Below are 20667 nucleotides of genomic sequence, written 5' to 3'. Positions count from 1 at the left end.
TAAAAAATCAACTCCGTACAGGCTACCAGGCATGTTCGGCTGTTTCACTTTAAGCTTGTTTAGCTTATTCTCTCTCACAGAACATTATTTATTCATCCGAAACCAGCCGAAATTGATTGTTCATCGGATCAGCCGAACAGGCCGACTCGAGGGAGTGAAGGCACCGCCAGCAGCCTGCTCAAGAGTGAAGGCCTTGATCTGTGTGCATAGTGCGCCTGGGAGACAAGAAAAGCAGGGGTACATGCGTGATTTTGCTTGGTCACTGTGTTTTGTCTCGGTAGTGCAGATTGCATTCTTTTTCGAACGGAGTGATTACAACGGAGTGATTACACGCTATGGTGCTCCCTTCGTTCTGGCGATGGTGCTGATGCAGGGTGGCTTTGGTGTTACAAACTATGGTGCTCCCTTCCTTCCACCCATGTTTTGGAATAAGGTGCCCCAGGCTCTTCTTCGGCAACAATGACACCCTAGTGTGGAGAGGGTTTAGTAGATCCGAAGTTTTGTAAAAGAAAAACTCAATTCTTTCTACCCCTATTGTAACAGTTTCACATTGTTCAACACCGATGGAAGCCAAAAAAAAAATCCAACATGTCGTATAAAATGTTAAGTATGATAACCCTCACAATGAGTATCTTGATGTGTCTTTTTAGAAATATAAAGGCATTTAATTGTTGCATATGCTGTGTACGTGGCGATACCTTTTTCTTCTTGACCTAAGAACCTGTTGCTCACTCCAAATGAAAGTGCACTTTCAAGACAGCCGTCATTAAATTCATCCGAAAAATGTTTGGTACTGGTTCATTTCAAAACCACCGCCAGTTTTGAGTTCCAGCCTTCCATGCGCCCCTCATGGTCAAATGACGACCAGAAAAAGATCAGAACATACGCCATGAAGGGGATCCACGTACACCACATATGCCCTGTTCGACTTACCCCATATTCAATTTGTTCAGCTTGTTTTTTAAGTCAGAACAGTATTTTTCTCTCGTAACAATTTAGCCAGAACAGTGTTTTCACCCAGTTTCAGCCAATTTTCAGACCAACGATAGTGGCCCCGTTCGATTTACCCAGAAGCCGGCTTGTTCGGCTTATTTTTTCAGCCGGAACAGTATTTTTCCCTCACAACAATTTAACAAGAACAGTATTTTTTAGTCAGGTTCAGCTAAAATTCAGCGAGACAGACGGGGCCGCTAGCTGTTTCCTCGATCATCGGGACAGCGATGCGTTGCCTCCCTCTGTCCGCGTCACCAGTTGACCATCACGGCATGCCAATTGCCAGTGTCCACGCACACTGTCCAATCGGCACACCTGGCGGCAGCGCTCGGGTCTCTGCTGCGCCGTGTGAATCTACTCGCTGCAGCTATACGTGATGGGTACTCGTGCAGTTGTCCACGGAAGTACTGATACTAGTATGCAACTCAGCCACTCAGGTCTACAAACAGCAGCAGCAGCACCGACGGGACCGAGCGAAACTTGACATTTTTGCTCGGATTTTAGCCCCGACAGAGCACCGGTCACCGCGAGATGAGATGGATCGACCGACCTACAGGCTGTTTCATCGTAACTGCTGACTGATTTAGTTGATTTAGTGTGAGAAAAAAATAATATTTTAATTTATAATCCACGATCATATACAATACTAGCAGGTAACCCCGCGCTAGTGGGGAAAAAAGATTTGGACAGCGCAGCAAAAATTTTTTTTGTTACTGTTCGTTAATGGGTCAGAACCGTTCATAGTAACCCGTTACTGTTCATGAAAACCCATACTGTTCACAGAAATCCGTTACTGTTCACCGCGAAAAACATCTCCCGTAGACTGTGCCGGTAACAGTGATCTGTGAGAGCGACGGAAGTTCATTTTTGCTCGGATTTTAGCCCCGACAGAGCACCGGTCACCGCGAGATGAGATGGATCGACCGACCTACAGGCTGTTTCATCGTAACTGCTGACTGATTTAGCTGATTTAATGTGAGAAAAAAATAATATTTTAATTTATAATCCATGATCATATACAATACTAGCAGGTAACCCCGCGCTTTGCGCGGGTAATAGTGGGGAAAAAAGATTTGGACAGCGCAGCAAAAATTTTTTTTTGTTACTGTTCGTTAATGGGTCAGTAAGGATGAAAACGGAACGGAAATATCCCGAACCGAACCGCATCGTTTTCTATATTTAATCCGACCGAATCCGCATTTTCTTGTTCGACTTTACCGTTTTCGCTTTCGCATTTGAGATGTTTCGTATTTCGAATGTAAAAGTAGAAAACGGTTTACACATTTTTTCGACCGTTTTCTACTTTTCTACTTTTAATTTGAAATATTCCGAATTCAAAATTCGGTTTAAACCGAATTTGGCCAACTGCACAGGTCATACAGCCCAATTACAGGCTGCTCACCACGCAGCTGTGTTCTTTCTACCGGTGGCTAGCTGCCCTCTCTTATAGACGGCGCCCAACCTCATCTCTCTTATTATGTATTTGGTCGTGCACTTGTTTAATGCTATGCACTTGAACTAGATCATGCACTTGTTAGTTGTGAACTTGTTATGTATTTGGTCGTGCACTTGTTTAATGCTATGCACTGTGGGTCAGTATTTCGTATTGAATTTTCGCATACCGACCGTGTTCGACATAATTCCGCTCGAATTGGTTCGTTTTCGAAATTCTAGATATTCCGTAAGTTCGTGTTCGTTTTCGTGTCCGGCTTGTCCGCTTTCGTATTTCAAATGTAAAAGTAGAAAACGGTTGAGGAGTTTTTCGACCGAGTTCGACCGTTTTCATCCTTATGGGTCAGAACCGTTCATAGTAACCCGGTTACTGTTCATCGCGAAAAACATCTCCCGTAGACTGTGCCGGTAACAGTGATCTGTGAGAGCGACGGAAGTTGGGTGGTTGCACGCTCTTTATATATATATATGATATATGTATAGATAAGCCCAGCCGAACAGGCCGCTGGCTCACCGGTCACCAGCGGCCGTGCGTGCGATGAGCTAGCTACCCGCCCCGGCACGGCGCGAAACGACACTACGAACGAACTACCAATCTTGTCACGGTACCGGTACGAACACCAATCAGCAGGGACACACTAGCTAGCTGACACGATTTGTTGCCCTCTTTTTTTTTCCTTCCTTCTCCAGAACAAGAAGGAAAAAGGACACGATTTGCTCGAATTTTCAAACGGGACATAGAAAACCAAATGATGCTCCGGTGGTCGTCTCCCACTGCACAAGTGACAAGTGTGGCGTTATTAATTGGCCGGAGTCGCCCCTACAACTAATTGTTATTAGATGGAATTTCGCACGAGTCAACTCACAAGTGAGTGAGTTGAAACAGCGCTATGCAAAGTCCTCTGCTGATTGCGCTGTGTGAAATAATTTAATTTAAAACCGCCAAGTTGACGCATGTATATGTATCAGCATGAAAAAAAATGGTTGCGTAGAGAGGGAGAGAGAGGGTGAGGGGCCGGGCCGCCGGTGTGGTCGGATTCCACGCTGGGGGTTGAAATTTTCGGCCACTTCGGCTGGATTCTTATGCGCCGGTTTTTCAACTCATGCTGGGCAGGGCAGGGCATCCGTTTCTTCCCGGACATGATCTCTCTCAGGCTTGGTATTGGTCTGATATGAATATACATGATGCATCGATTCAGCTCAAATGACAGCCTACTGGTGCTGCAGCTGCAGCAGTATATTGTATTGTTGCTCTGGATCGATTTGGATTTTGTCCAGGCTGCTCTGCTCATCGAGTTCGTCAGCGCAGCGCAGCAGTTTTGTATTGTTGCTCTGGATTTGGATTTGTCCGTGCTCTGAATTGGAACCGGGGTTTAAACAAACCGGATGCGGTCAGAGGGAGTCCACGGTTTGATTTGTTTCGTGGCCAGCTTGGCCGGGTTTCGAATTGCGGAGCTGTGCTTGCTTGTTGGCTTGTGTCGTGCAAATGAAGGTCAAAGTGTTAGCTGAGTTGGACCGTCGTGCTCGTTGACCCCCAACTGCGGGTTTTTTTTTTTTTTTTTTTTTTTTTGCCAGAGATGCATGTCGATCGCTGTCTTCATGCGAGGTCAAGTGCAGATGCGTACAACAGCCCGTGTCCATTGATCAGTACACTGAATGTTGCGCATTTTGCGGCTTGCTCGCTCTAGGTCCTTTTAAAAAAAACACTTCATTTAGGTACAAATACCTATAATTTCCTTTGTCACCCTTTTCTAAAATCCCCTTCGAATATACTATTGTACTCTGTAATAGAAGGCATTCTAAAGAAATCAAGACAACTTAGAAAAATTGCTCAGATGATGTGTGTACCCATGAATTAGACTCAATTAAGCATTTTCTCCTTAAATCATGGTTTACTTTTTAACAAAATTTGTCAAATCTAACCATGAGCACCACAAGAATATCTTAGAGCATCTTCACCATTATCCTTTAAATAGGGTCTCTAATCGAAATTTGAGGATTTCTGTCGCACCCAATTTTGCATAGCAAAACAAGTACTCATATATGTGCGTCCAGGATGTCCAATCACACATATACTAACAAATTGTAATAATATCAAAGTAAATTACTTATTACATCGCATATCTCATCATAATGTTAATACATAGTTTTGCTCATTAGCAATATTATTACACACAGCGGAAAACTAAACCCAAACTGTCACAGGGACTCCAACTGGTGACATCATCCTAGTAGTTCTAGACATCCTCTGAAAACTCTTCATACATGTTATCTGTTACCCATCCGGGAATTTCATTGAATGTAAAGCAAGCGTAAGCTCACCATGCTTAGTAAGTATATTAAAGGGATCTATGAGGCTCAAAGGCTAGACACGGTTTGACTGCGGTTCGTAATTTTAGTTGATCAAGTTTTAGCATCCTGAATCACTACTTTAGTGAACAATCCCAAATCCCAAGTGATGATAATGTATAATCAAGTTTTTATCAATTCCCAACCATCTATAGTAACAACTAATCATGAAGGATCCAGATCGCTCGTATCCATGAGCACGGCTGTTATAACAGGTCAAATATTTATGTAGAAATTGTACAACTTTACCCACCGAGTCGTGATTCCCAATGCCGGGGTTTGCAAAGCCCACAACACCTCTACCTAGGAAGTGTGGCAGGATTTCACTACGTAACCCTTCGCTAGTCGCAATAACAAGTTGTAGCTGCTAAGGTTTCAGTCGTCTAGCCGGATATGGCCCTCCTCTAGGAGTGACACGTGTGGTCGCGACATGGTACACACCCTAGTAGGAAAGAAAACATACCAACTAGTGCCCCCTCTTGCCCTTACGGAAAGCTACAGACGAGCTAGTACAATCTAGTTAACAGGTTAAAGTCAGAGCCATATGACACTCGGGGTTGTACGAAACCTTCTCGGTAGCCGCTTCAGGATTAAGTCTTTATGAAGAGGCACTAGAGTACTTAACCCTGTACTCTGGCCCCCTAATTGTTGCTAAAAGCTCCATTTTATCACATTGCATAATGCCTTTAGTCATGTTTAACAATTATTTTATGTTAAGCGCTGCAGCATCTATCCAAAATGCATACCCAAACTCTAGATAACAAGGATATGTAGTACAAGTAATAATCTAGGTAAAGTCCTTAAGGTATTTCAAATTAGACACATGCATGAATATGAATTGTAAAGTTCATAGGTACAAGAGCCTTTGCTACACTTGCCTTTCTCAAAGTTCTCTTTTGGGTACTGCTGATCCTCTTGCTGGTTCTCAGTCACCATGAACTGCTAACCCTCTAAACGTGTTCCAATTCACCGATCAAGCATCTAATCCAATCATTACATGCATACAAATAGATTTCTATTAGAACAATACAACAAATAGTAGAAACATAGATTGAAAAGCTTATAAATCTATTTTACGTACTGCTACGAACACGTGAGTGAAAGAATCACTTAAATCAGACTTAAAATGTAAAAGTTATGCATGAAATAAGGTTCCAATGACATTTCTGTAAATAACCGAACTTATTTTTGAATTAAAACAATTAAAATATGAATTTACACGGATTATGAACTGCGGGTACTATTTCTGAAATTTACAGGGACTAAAACAAATAAAAACAGGACTGGAATGTATTTCTTTTGAACTGAACCGGACCGCGGGTTGTTCTTTGGAAACCGAGCGACTAATCTGCAAAACATGCGCGGCTGACCGTGGGTTGACTGTGTGGCTGCTGACTGGACGACCACGTGTCAGCATGTTAGTGGCGTAGTGCACTACGTGTGCGTGGGCGCGCGCTGACGCGGCGCCTGTGGTCCGAGTCCACGGTCCGCTATGGACCGGTTACACACCCTGAACCGGTATGTAATCTTGATCGTTCAAAATAGATCTGACGGTGAGAGAGTGAACGGGTGATCCCCCGCCGCTGCGCAGTGTCTCTGGTGAGCCCGCCATGGCCGGCGGCGAGCCGTGCGCATGGCGAACGCTGGTATGGTGCTCTAGACCATCCCGATCGCAATAAACTACACGGACTAGAGTACGCGCGCTTGTGGACTCAATGGGGTGCAAACTGACGGTGGGGAATGCGCTAGAACGATGGGTCATGCGGTGGTGCCATGGCTGGTGTGCCTAGAACTCACCGGTACAGCGTTCTAGGGCGTCATTCCACAAATTGGCGGCACGGGGAGGTGGATAAGCTCACCGCGAGTCCAACGACGACGGTCGCGGTGTCCGAGAGGGCTCCGAAGGCTGGGTCAACAACGGCGACGACTAGAGAGAGAACAAGGCATGGGTGGGGGTGAATCCGAGCGACGGTTGACCAAATCGAGGAATTAGGGGTACCTACGGACGTGGAGGAGTGCGGTGAAGCTCCGAGAGGCGTCGGTGACGGTGATTGAGCTCGGGAACTATGGATTGCAGAGCGGCGGTGGCGAGCATGAGCACGAACGGGAAAAGGAGAGAGGGAGGGGTCTGGCTCAGGGTTTTGTATGCGGGCGGCGTGTGGTAGATGGCAAGGAGCGTGAGGCAGGCGATTTTGAACGCCTTCCATGCGGGCGCGACGGCGGCGATCTGCCATAGGTGGTAGTGCCATCACTGGCGGTGAAGAAAGGAAAGGGGGCGCGAGCGGGTCCCGCATCGCAGCGAGGGAGAAGAGAGCGGGCGTGGGAAAGGGCATTGCGTTGAAGGCCGAAGCGGGCCACGGCATCGAGCTAGGCCACGCGGAGCATGCCGCGTGCGGAAGGAAGGAAAGGAGGGATGGGCGCAAGCTGGGCCACCAGCAGGCCGAGCGTGGGAAGGAAAAGAAAAAGAAGTTGGGCCAATTTAGGAGTTGGGCTGGTGAAAGATCTAGTTTGGTTTTGGTGAATTGATGAAACCCTAAGTGCTAACCTAGTTTATCAAGTGATCATGAGATAGGTAGCACACTTCAAGTGGAGAAGCTAATGAAGATCATAGCATGACAATGGTGATGGCATGACGATGATCAAGGCTTAAACTTGAAAAGAAGAGAGAGAAAAACAAAAGCTCAAGGCAAAGGTATAACTTATAGGAGCTATTTTGTTTTGGTGATCAACACAAACCCTCGGTACGCTACGCGGGGTCGGAACAGGCCGACGATGGCCCTTCTAGTCCGACCCCCAAGGCCGATCCGCCAACTGTTCCTCCCGACCCCGAGGTCATGGAGCTTGAAGAAGACCCAGCAATGGAGTCCGATCCTCCCAATGACTGGAGAATGCTTTACATCGACTATCTCCTCCACGACATACTACCAACCAACAAGACAGAAGCCCGATGGCTCGCGCGATGCACCAAATCCTTCGTTCTTATAGAGGGCGAACTCTACAAACGAAGTCACATCGGAATTCTTCAGCTTTGCATCCCTGGCGAACAGGGAAAACTCCTACTGAGCGACATCCACGGTGGGGCATGCGGACACCATGCCATACCAAGAACCTTGGTTGGGAAGGCATTCCGACAGGGTTTCTATTGGCCCACCGCAGTAGCCGATGCCGAGCAAATTGTACGCACCTGCGAAGGGTGCCAATACTACGCTCGGCAAACACACCTCCCGGCCTAGGCTCTCCAGATGATCCCCATCACATGGCCCTTCGCGGTCTGGGGGCTTGACCTGGTCGGGCCACTTAAAAAAGCGCCCGGAGGCTTTACCCACCTGCTTGTCACCATAGACAAGTTCACAAAATGGATTGAAGCTCGGCCAATATCCACAATCAAATCCGAGCAAGCTGTGTTGTTCTTTCTCGACATCATCCATCGCTTTGGAGTACCGAACTCCATCATCACAGACAACGGCACGCAGTTCACCGGTAGGAAATTCATTCGTTTCTGTGATGAACAACACATCCGAATCGATTGGGCAGCCGTCGCGCACCCTCGGACGAACGGACAGGTCAAGCGCGCAAACGGCATGCTTCTTCAAGGCCTCAAACCCAGAATTTTCAACTGGTTGAACAAGTTCGGTGCGCGTTGGCTCGCTGAGCTCCCGGCTATGCTCTGGAGCCTAAGGATGACTCCTAGCCGGACCACCGGCTACACACCCTTCTTCATGATCTACGGCTCTGAGGCCGTTCTCCCGACGGACCTCGACTATGGAGCACCAAGAATCAGAGCATATGACGCTAAGGGAGCCGAGGCATCTCACCAAGACGCCATGGACCAGCTGGACGAGGCCCGCGACATCGCCCTCCTCCGTTCAGCCAAGTACCAGCAAGCGTTGCGGTGGTACCACAGCCGACGGGTGCGGGGTCGAGCCTTCAACATCGGAGACCTCGTCCTCCGCCTTGTACAGAGCAACAAGGATCGTCACAAACTCTCCCCGCCCTGGGAAGGGCCCTAGATCGTCGTGGAAATACTTCGCCCAGGCGCCTACCGGTTGAAAACCATCAAAGGGGAGGTCTTCACCAACGCCTGGAACATTGAGCAGCTACGTCGTTTCTATCCTTAAAATAAGCTTACACTTTTCTTTATCAGTTTTTGTCTTAACAGAACCCCGATCCTTAGTGATTTCCGACCCCTACAAATCGCGAGGGGTCAGACCTCACTCGAGGGCTGGCATGTGATCGTAACATATGTTATGTGTAATACAAGTATCGCGCTTGCAAAAAATCCCTGTGTTATACTTACAAACATTCTATAAGTTTTCCATTCGCCTCGTAAATGAGTCTCGAGGGCTAAGATCTTGGGAACCAATTCTGAATACAACTGGTAGGACTGCGAGACACCCACGCCCCAGCAGCTGCAACCTCTTTGCTCACCAGTTCAATCAGAATTAGTTTGCCCACGTTCCTAGCTTCCTATGACTTAGACCATGAGAAGAGTTGGAAAGCGCTAAAATGACTTGCCACAAGTCAAAGGATGTAATTTTGTTCATTTTTTGCACGAATTCACCACTTACAAAGCGATGTCATTACAAAAAAGGAACAATATACTCCGAAGACTGTTTACTCGGGGGCTTCCCCACAATGTTATTTCATTACAGTCTCGGCTCAGCTCTACCATAAGTGCTACTACGATCGCCACGCCACGCTCTCCATCGGCGACGTCGAGGGCATGTACACGGGCCAGTTCGTCCACTACGGCCGCCGTGCCACGCTCTCCATCGGCGACGTCGAGGGCATGTACACGGGCCAGTTCGTCCACTGCGGCCGTCGTGCCACGCTCTCCATCGGCGACGTCGAGGGCATGTACACGGGCCAGCTCGTCTACTGCGGGCGCCGTACCACGCTCTCCATCGGTGACATCTTCGCTGGATCCTCGAAGGCGCCACCATCTATGACGCCTCCGCCGGAGCGTCCGGGGACTACGCCATCGTCGTCAGCCGCAACCTCGGCAGCAACGCCACCGTCATGGCGTCTGGGGACTACGCCATCATCCCCAGCCATAACCCTGACAACGGCGTATGGGCAGGAAACGCCTCCCGCCAAGGGAGGAGCGCAGCGAATGACGGCGCAGTCAACGACGTACGACGCCCACCGACGCCTTTTCTCCCTCAGCAGCAGCGACTCCTCACCAAGGGCCGCGCGCACCATCTCATCTACGTTGGATAACCTCCGGCTCAACATCACGCACCAGACTCACGAGCAAGGTTGTAAGTTCTCTATCTCCCTCTGGCATTACTCTTCCTCACTCAGGAACCACCGCGGCGCATGGACGCGTTTGGCGGAAAGGAAGAAGAAGGAGAGATAGCGGCTCGAAGGCAGAAGGGGAGGTGGGATGAGAGCTCCTCTCCCCCTCCCTATTTAAAGAGGAAGCGCTGTAACTGAGGAAAGGCGAAAGGTCGGACGAAAAACCCTCTCTCTTCCCTCTTTTTTAATATGCAATCAATGCTAATTGATATCTGAGGGGACGCGCCAGAAATGACGGGACGAACCCTGGTCTGCGAGGCGTCCCTCTTCGGTCAAACTAAACACTGCCTGGGTATGGCCCGCCACTGACCCGCTCCGGACGCGGCAATTAAGGCACCCACATAGGCAGACAACTTTTCACCTCCCCATGCAGGACCACAGACGACCCAACGACGAGACCTTTCAGATCTCCTGGGTCGACCATTCGGCCCAGAAGACACGACGAACGAACGACCGAAGAAAGATAAGCCTCTCAGCTTTCTCACTTTATGCGTTAAAATTCGTTCGCAAGATTCCGACCCCGTCAAATAGCAGGGACGCGAGCATCACTCGGGGGCTGCCGAGGATGACTACCAGTCTAGATATCCTCTTCACCCGACCCCTCCGTACGTCTGAAACTAAGAGCGCGACATACAGGCACAAAGCCTTGAGTAAAACTGGACGAACTAACAAACCCTACGCCCCGATAGCTACGGTGTTTCTGTTTACCAGAAAAATCCTACTCAACGCCCCTCGCGTCTCTAGTTTCGACATCTGCCTTCTCAAAGAAGGGATTAGAAGGGTCCGCCTACAGAGTCTCCCCCAAAGGAGAAGCTGTCAGGCTGCCCAAGTTAACCGAACGGCTCGGATCGTCACCGAGACACGAAAACAAAGAATATCAATTCTTACGCAGGTTTTTTCAACCTCGTCACAAACATCAGGGCCCGAACCCATCTGGTAGGAGCTTTTCCACCACTCATATCACCAAGGTAACGTTATCGACCCTGCCTTTATTTTCAATTAAATGTTGCATTCAAAACATTTCATATGCAAAAAATTGCATCCCAACGATTCGTGTCACACCACGAAATGGCTGTCGCCTCATTCGATATAGGAAACCATAGGCTGAGGTTCGAAGGTCGGCCCGCGAAGGGCTCGAGGCCGCCTCACGCCGAACAGGGCCAGGGAGAGATAACCAAGACGAGCCCCAGCGGCCCTGCCCGATCCCGCTCAGAAGCGAACCGGGACGTCTCGACCTTCTCTCGTTCGATTCTAACCTCGAGCCAAACCCACAGAATCTCCATCGAGGAGAGGCCATCGGGCCCCCTGAGCTTATCGAACGACTCAGGCATCTACCGGGAGGCGGGTTAAGAAGTTGTGGAATGCCACCAGAGGGCTCTGCCGACCCCATCAGCAAATGATGGACCCGGATTCCGCACGAACATACCCGTTAGCGAGCTCGTTGAGCGCGGTACTCAAGCCGTCGAGGCAAGTGTCGTTCACTTAGCCCCTCCGATTGCAAAAACCGAGGACGGGGTAACACGCAAATAACGGCCGACCCCTATCAGACCCTAACAAGGCTCGGGGGCTCGGGCCAAACAATGCAGGGACAAAGGCCCCACCTTGCCGAGCCCATAGAGTCCCCAGTTGGGATTTCTGTTGGAAGACAGGGCGGGGATTATTGCGAGGACATCCATTGTCACCAAAACCACGATTCCGGTCTCCAGTAACACCCGACCCCAGGCAGGTGCGGGGGTCGGACCTTACTCAGGGGCTGTTAAGGTACGGCTACCTCCTCAATCTCCTCACATTATAATCAGCGGCATAATTCAGGGGAACATATTGGTAAGACCGTAAAAAATCAAATCGCAAAAAATCAAACAAAACGAAATTAAGACGCAAAAGCACGAAAGGCGTCCAAACTCGAAAAATACCAACACTTGTCCACATATTACATATAAGCTGTTCTCAAAATTGTTCGACTAATTACTCCCATGAAGGGAGAACCATTTCTTTCAGACTATCTGCCAGGTTCTTCGCAAGGGGAGCGACCATCTTCTCCATTTCCTCTAGCTCTTCATCCTCGTAGGTGGACGGAAAGCCTTCGCTCATCACCCTCAGGTTTATTTCCTTCTCATAATGGGCGTGGGCGACGGTGAAGGCCTGGGTAATCCCGGCGTGAAAGGCACTCTCCTCAAGTTGGCCCACCCGAGCCGTGATACCTCCGACACGAGCCGCGAGCGGGCTGGTCTCCACCGGCTCTGTCACATTCAGGGCATTAAGGACCACCCCGACCGCAGCTTGTAGAAGATCATGCTCATCGCTCTCCGCCTAAAGGGCCCTGCGCGTATAGGCAGCCTCTTTCTCCAGCTTGGTGGCGACGTTCTCGGCACTCAACTTTCCTTTCACCGCGTCATCAAGCTCCGCCCGGAGAGAGCGGACCACCCCGACGTCCTTGTCCACCTTCTGCTGGAGGGCTGTGGCCCTACTCTCGGCCTTCTGCCGGAGGTCCTGCTCCATCTCCAGCTCCTTCAGGATTTCGCCGGCCTTCTCATTGGCCGCGGCATTCCTCTGCAGCAGCTCGTCTCGCTCTTTTTGAAGTTTGGCAATCTCCTCTCCATCCAGCTTAGACCTCGCCGATAGGTCCTCGAACATCCCGTGCGCCTCCTCCGCATCCTGACGCACCTGGGCCTCCCGCTCCTGGATGATGGCAAGCTGGGCGGCCATGTTTGCTCGCAGCCGGGCCTCCTCGAAGAGGCGATCCCGCTCCGCCTTCTGCTTGTGGAGGAATTGGGATTTTTTCCGGCTACGAGCAACAAGAATCTGAAGAAGAAGACTGATATCAAAAATGCGAGAACCCACAAACACACGAAGAAAAAAAAAAGAAAGTCCAGAAAATACCTGAGAGGTAGGGATAACGATCTCATGGAGGGCTCCTCTGGCCTGGTCCAGGGCGTTCAGCATGGTCGAGATCCGGATGTCAAGACCCTCTCGCTCCATACTCTCGGAATGATCATCGAGCGAGAAAAGAGCCGACGTCGGGTCCTGAGCAGCCATCCACTGGAGCGGCGGCTCCCCCCGCGCAGGGGAGCAGCTTCCTCCCGACAAAGGGGCCGGTGGCGGCTCCCTCCTGACCCTGTGCGGCACCACCGCCGCACTCAAGGACCCTCTGGCTGGACCCTCCTCCGTCTGGACCGCTTCGGGCGCCACAGGCGGATCCACATGGGCACCTGGCGGCGCGGATTGCACCACACCCTCGGGTGCCACCACGACCGCGCCTGGCTGATCTTGGCTCGGCGCAGTCACGATCACCGGTGGCATACGGTCCTCGGCCGGCTCTTCCACACCCGCCACGGAAGAAGCCGCTCGCTCAGTAGCCTCTGCGGGCGTGGGAGCCACCATGGACGCCGTCGGTTCGGCCAACGCGGCCCCAACGTCGGCACCACCCCTGCCCGAAACAAGGGTAACTCCAGGCGACGTCGTCTGTCCCGCTTGAAGGGCGAGACTCTTCTTGGGCGCCAGCCCCAGGGGGTGACCCGTCCGCAAGAACCTACACAAAGGTAATAGCCGTTAAGTCAAAATAAAAATGGAAAAAAGAAGAAAACAGAGGAGTCAAGAGCTTACGTTGACGTCCTCAGCCGGCGGAAGCGTTTTGGGGACGGATCCCCAGACCCCTGCCCTGACTCGTCCGGGCGGGACTGTTTCATGCCTGCCCCCTGCTCCGGGGCAGGGGGGTTCGTCTCATCGGGCGCGGTGCCGGAGTCGCTCCCCTCCATCGTCTTGTCGGGCGCGGCACCGGAGCCGTCCCCCTCCATCGTCTCATGGGGCGCGGCACCGGAGCTGCTCCCCTCCATCACCTCACGAGGCGCGGCACCAAAGCCAGGCGTGGCTCCAGTACCACCCCCCTCCACGATTGCCTCAGGGTCGGCGACAGCAAGCCCGGCGTCCCCCATCCACTGATCCTCGGCCGGCACGCCATGCGAAGCGGCGGACTCGCTGGCCTCCACTGACCTCATTGATTCACTTCCCTCTGCATGAAAAGCAAAGGGCCCCTGCATGGGTGGGTGGCCACTTGTCAGCGTTTCCTCATCCTCCAGGACGCCCCAATCCACGTCGACGGCTACCTCGTCGTCGCCGTCGTCATCATCATCATCATCGTCGTCATCCTCACTGCTCACGTCCTCTCCCCGATCCCGTGCCTCCTGCTTCAGTCGTTTCACCTTCTTCATCTCCTCCTTCGCCTTTTTGTCCCGCTCGGCCGCGAGTCGATTCGCCGCCGCCACAGCCCTGTCCTTCGGCAGTGGAGCCGGGCTATCCTTGAAGACTAGCCCCCTCGGCTAGCCCCAACATCACAAAAAGCAAGTATTAAAAAAGGGAGATTCAGGAGAAAGAAAAGAGTGCAGGGGAGGAGGGCTTACGAATTCGAAGAATCCAGGCTCCGGCTGCATTGGAGGATGCCCGGGCACTGGATACACGATGTCGAGGACCATGCCGGTAGAATCCTTCGTTGGCTCCATCGCCTCCTTGACACGCTGCGCCACTTCCGAATAAGGGAGCGCCTCGTCAACGAGCACCGTCCCCTCGAACGATATCCCTGGCATCATCCGATGCAGGGGAAGCACACGCGCCATCAGTGGCGCCACCCTCCTCGCGTGGTAGGCACCGATAATCCCCGACCCCTTTACACCCCGACCCTTCAGGGCATGGAGGGCGGAGAGAAGGTCGGAGATGTGCTTCTTGTCTTTAGCCTAGACGCCCCAGCCCCATGACGTCGGAGCATCCACAATAAGACGTCCGGTGTACTTCGGTAGGGGGGCACTCGCATCATCCCTAACATAAAACCACTGCGAATGCCATCCCATGTTGGATGTAGCCAGACGCATGTACGGGTAACCCTTCGATCGGGTATGGCGCAGATGAATGCTGGCACACCCCATCGGCGCGTTCACTTCTGTCCCCCCAATCTTCCTCTTCGACAGACTAACGCTAAAGAAATACCGCCACAGATCAAAGTGGGGATCGATCCCCAGGAAACCCTCGTACAGGGCAACAAACGCTGCCATATGCTGTATCCCATTGGGAGTCAGATGCTGTAGCTCTACCTCATAGTAATCTAATAGCCCCCGAAGGAATCTATGCGCGGGAACCCCGAACCCCCGCTCATGGAAGAGGGCAAAAGAGACGACATACCCTTCAGGCGGTACCGGCTCACCCTCGTCGCCAGGAAGCAACCACTCCTGGACGGCGGACAGTGGGCGGAGAAGGCCACAACGGACAAGGCCCTCCAGACGCCGGGAGGTGATGCTTGATCTGCCCCACAACTCCATTGAGGCAGTAGGGGGGAAGGGCAGGTGCGAGCTTAACGGCGGCTGGAGCACGATTGCAGGCCGGTCGACGGAAGCGATGCGGGCGCGAGAGGCTGGAAAGATTGGCGGCGGACGTTTTAGAACGCAGAGGAAGGGGAGCGAAATACGGGATCCTGGGGGCGAACCCCGTGGTTTTATAGGGGGCGACGGATGCGAGAAGGGCAACCGTCCACCTCGATCTCCGGGCCTACCACGCGCATCACCGCGTCACGTCGCGGGACACGCGCCCGCAGTTCCTATCCTCTCACCCCAAAAATCTCGGCGGACGGTTCGCCTTCCCCAAGTAAAACCGGACTCTCTACCCACTAGGGAAGTGCCAGCCACAAAGGCCTGTTTCTTCTTTCTTTAGACCACCAAGGGCCCAGACACTCGCCGACCGGCCCAACTAAAAAGGAATCCATGAACGATCCACCTTCAAGGGCAGAAGCACCAGTTATGACAGCTCCAATTCAATCCCCAGCGAACGGGACGACTCGACTCACTCGGAAAAACACCCAGATGAAGAAAAACTAGGTCCTTCAGCCTTACCCACGAAGGGGCCGATACAACCCCCCGGGCGACTCAACTCGAGTCACTCGGGGGCTCGGGGGCTACACCCATCGGGTGCGCTCGCGCGCACCCTCCGGCAAATTAACTTCGGCGAAATCAAAAACACCCTCCAGGCGGTTCTACCCGAATCACCTAGAGTCTCGGGGGCTACTGTCGGGGACCTAATACCGGGGTACCCCAGAAGGCGGAACCGATAACCACCAAACGTAAAAAACTTCCAGACGCATAAAGGCGTCATGTCATCCCTTGTTCGAGTAACAGGAGTTTGGCTCCGCCTCGCCCGACGCTTATAGGGCGGGCTCGGTCTCACCCGAGGGCCGAGGGATAAACTCCGTCTCGCCCGACCCCTCGAGGGCGGGCTCGGTCTCGCCCGAGGGCTAAGGGATGAGTTCCGTCTTGCCCAATCCCGGAGGGGCAGGGTCGGCCTCACCCGACGCCTTTATGGGGTAACCCTGTCTCGCCCGAAGGCTCAAAGCCAAACTCCGTCTCGCCCGACGGCCCAGAACGAGCCTCGCCCTGATCGATGTCTATCCCTCATAATGATGGGTACAGGACGAGACAAGACATTCGGGTCAACCATGCCTCCAACAACCATACCCTGCGCCCTGGCAGGAAAAGGACTGCCAGGGAACGACAGGACTGATGCTTTAGACTCTTTCGGGCGCCGCAGAGCCCAAAAGGTATTATAGGTGTTTACGCCTCACCCTGTAGAGTTGTAGGCGCCGCCTTCAGCTCTGCGACACGGAACCCAACAAAGATATACGACAACCGCTACACTCCAAGAACGGATTTGCTATCTCCACGGACGACGGGTATTCCGTCACCACGCTGTGGACCCGAGGGAGCGGCGCCCGCTTCCCGACCCCTACGTCCTCCCAGTCAGAAGGCCTTGGCCACTGGTGCCACACCTGGACCCCGACCCCGAACTCTCCCAACAAGGAATCATAGGAAACCAGAAGGCGCACGGAGCGGGGCTGGGAGAGGCTCATAAGTCAAAACCACCGTACTACAAGCCCATACCCTGCGCAGGGCAGCGTTCTGTGACTAGCCTGACATCCTACAGAGACATCGACAATATCGTAAGCACTTATCTTCCTTCGCACTCATCAGGATGGAGGACCTGATCGGATAGACGTAAGCCACAAGACTAAGTAGAATACGCATCCTGGAGTCCTTCACCCTTGTAAAGCCACCCCCTTCATCTATAAAAGGGGAGGCACATCCTCCATCGAAGGGACGGAAAAAACGATAGTACGCACTCATACACACATTCAAGCAGCTACGAAGCTCTTGACCTACCTTTCAATCCTTCGATCAGAGACTTGGGACCAGTCCCTCTCTCAGCAGTTTGTATCCCTTACTACAGACCGTTCACGGTGCTAATAACACAAGCAGCAACAAACTGGAAGTAGGGACGTTCCGCCCGAACTAGTATAAATTCTGTGTCCTTTAGCGTACCATCCGAGCCTAACGCGCATTACTATAAATTCACTTGCCGGTGCTTGTACGAAGCACCGACAGTTGGCGCGCCAGGTAGGGGATTTGCGCGTTCCAAATCAGGTCTCGGATGACCACCCACGCAATCACCTGGGCCCCGGGCGCACACGTGCGTTTCGGCGACCTGGATTTCATCATCACACTAGAAGGAGAGCTGGCACTGACTCACTCAGCTGCCGGATCTCCCCCTTCCATCAACCTCAGCCGTCTCAGGCTTGAGGGTCCACCGGGCAACTCCCGGAGAGTCCCGTCACCCAAAAAGGCCTCTCACAACGCCACCATGTGTCCGGAGGGGTCCGTATGGAATGCCCCGACAGCGTTTCCGTTTGGTCTCTGCAACATTGCGGCAACCTCTGGCCGTCTTCTGGCGCTACGTGTGGTTCAACCACCCACGGACATCGAGTTTGTGGGGGCGATTGAGCGGGATACGGAGACCCTCTACGAGCTCCTCAACGAGGAGCCTGTATCGCTCTCTAGCTCGGATTCTAGCAGGGGGAGCCACCACCCTTCCCGAGAATGCTACATGACTCAGACCCCCGAGGGTCACGTCGAAAGCGCCTCCAGGGAAGAGGCCACCCCTACAAACAATCCTGAGAGCAGATCCGGGAAAGAGGGGACAGCCCCATCTCACCTAAGGATGGAGCAGCTAAGGGCTCGTCAGCAAGAGATCGATGAGGCCAGGCAAGGGCTCGCACGGGAATACGCAGACATCAATCGCGAGATTGAACGCCGCAAAGATAGGGGGCGCGTGCGCGCCACAGCCCGCACCGTACATCAAAGGATCCTCACCGACGATGGGACATTTCCTCACTTTGCTCGAGCCAGCCAGAACATTGCCGCAGCGACCACCTTGCTGCATGGTCTCCCGGAGGCCGCGACGTCCGAGGATCGACGCGCTTATCGGGAGATTCGCACGTTGCTCGAGCGTGCAGCCGCGCAGCAGGCGGAAAGTTCGTTGTCTCGACGACGTGAACCCTGACACCAGCCAACGCGCGCCCTTCAGTGCGTCCCACCAAGGACGCATCCGTACACCAAACACCGCCAGCCGGCGGGCAGCCCTCCGTCGTCCCTGTACATCAACGCCTCGGCCGTGGCCACGACGTACGTAGCATCATCGACGCTCGGAGACGTGCCCACGACGACGAGGGAGAAGCAGCGCGCCACGGCTATCATCCCCGACGTGGCGGGCGCTACGACAGCAACGAGGACCGAAGCCCTAGCCCCATCCTGCCAGGCCCTCAGGCCTTTGGCCGGCACATCCTCAACGCTGCGTTCCCTCTAAGGTATCGACCGCCTACGAACATTCCTAAATATTCTGGCGAAACAAATCCCGGGCTTTGGCTCGAAGACTATCGGCTTGCATGTCAGGCCAGTGGTGCGAGTGATGATAATTTCATTATTCGCAATCTCCCGCTGTTCCTAGCCGACTCAGCATGAGCGTGGCTGGAGCACCTACCGTCCAATGCTATTCAGAGTTGGGCGGATCTGACTGAGATCTTCGTGGGTAATTTCCAGGGCACGTACAAACGCCCTGGAAACCCATGGGACCTCAAGAACTGCCATCAGAAAGCCGATGAAACCCTCCGCGGGTACATCCGGCGCTTTTCCCGACAGTGCAATGAGCTCCCGAACGTCGCCGACGCCGACGTAATAGGAGCCTTTCTGTCCGGAACGACCTGCGAATCCCTGGTCCACAAGCTAGGACGCAGGGGCCCGCGAACTACCAAGGAACTCCTGGACATCACCACTAGTCACGCCTCTGGAGAAGAGGCAGTCGGGGCCATCTTTGATCGCACCGACGGAAAAACAAGGCGGGACGAGGACGCCAGCGAAGGCGCCTCCAACCGTCCCGCCAAAGGGAAAAATAAGAAGCAACGGCACGACAACTCACTCGCGGCCGCTGCCGACCGCAAAGGTGGCCGGAAGCCCGCGGAGGGCACTCCGAACCACTTCGAGAAAATGCTCGAGGGGCCATGCCCAAACCACGCCTTCCTGACTAAGCACCTATACAAGGAATGCGGCCTTATGCGCAAATACTTGGCCGGGGGTCTGAACAAGGAGGAGCAGGGGAAGGAGCCTGTTCCCACCACTAACGACACGGAGGAGAAGGACGACACCTTCCCAACTCCGACCGGTGCCCTCATGATCTTCGGAGGATCAACGGCCTATGACTCCAGGCGCCGCCAGAAAGTCGCACGTCGAGAGGTCTATACCGCTGGACCGGCTATGCCAGCTTATCTCCGGTGGTCGGAATCCGCCATAACCTTCGACCGGACCGACCATCCGGATACCATCCCACACCCGGGAAGGTATCCGCTTGTCTGTCGACCCGATCGTCGGTCCAAAGCGGCTCACCTAAGGTACTGATGGATGGGGGCAGCGGCCTCAACATCATGTATGCCAAGACGCTCGACGAGATGGGCGTCGACCGAATGCGCCTCCGCCCCGTCTGAGCACCTTTCCATGGCGTCGTGCCAGGAAGGCAAGCCGTGCCGCTAGGACAGATTGACCTGCCCGTCACTTTTGGGGATCAATCCAATTACCGGACTGAGACCCTCACCTTCGATGTAGTGGGGTTCCCGGGGACCTTCCACGCCATTCTGGGGCGACCATGTTACGCGAAGTTCATGGCCGTACCCAATTACACGTACCTGAAACTGAAGATGCCGGGCCCCCGTGGGGTCATCACCATCGGCACCTCTTTCCAGCGCGCTTACGAGTGTGAGGTCGAATGCTGCGAACACGCATCCGCGGTCATCGCATCCGAAGAGCTCGCCACTCACAGGGAGGAGGTCATTGAAGGGACACCTGACGCAAAGAAGTCGTCCGGATCGTTCGAATCGGCAGAGGGCTCCAGGGACGTGCTCTTGGATCCCAGTAGCTCCGAGGGCAAAAAAGTCCGAATCGGGACCGCGCTCTCCTCCGCATAGGAAAGCGCGCTCGTCGACTTCCTCCGCGCCAACAAGGACATCTTTGCGTGGAAACCCTCGGATATGCCGGGCATCCCGAGGGAGGTCGCCGAGCATACTCTCCAAATCCTCCCGGGCTCCAAGCCGGTGAAACAATGCCTGCGCCGCTTCGACGAGGAGAAACGCAGGGCCATCGGCGAGGAGATAGCCAAACTACTGGCCGCAGGATTCATCAAGGAAGTATACCACCCAGAGTGGTTAGCAAACCCTATACT

The sequence above is a fragment of the Miscanthus floridulus genome, chromosome 1 (genome assembly GCF_019320115.1).
Source record: "Miscanthus floridulus cultivar M001 chromosome 1, ASM1932011v1, whole genome shotgun sequence".
NCBI classification, from domain to species: domain Eukaryota; kingdom Viridiplantae; phylum Streptophyta; class Magnoliopsida; order Poales; family Poaceae; genus Miscanthus; species Miscanthus floridulus.
The sequence above is the reverse complement of the archived record's forward strand: the minus strand, read 5'-3'. Positions refer to the sequence as shown.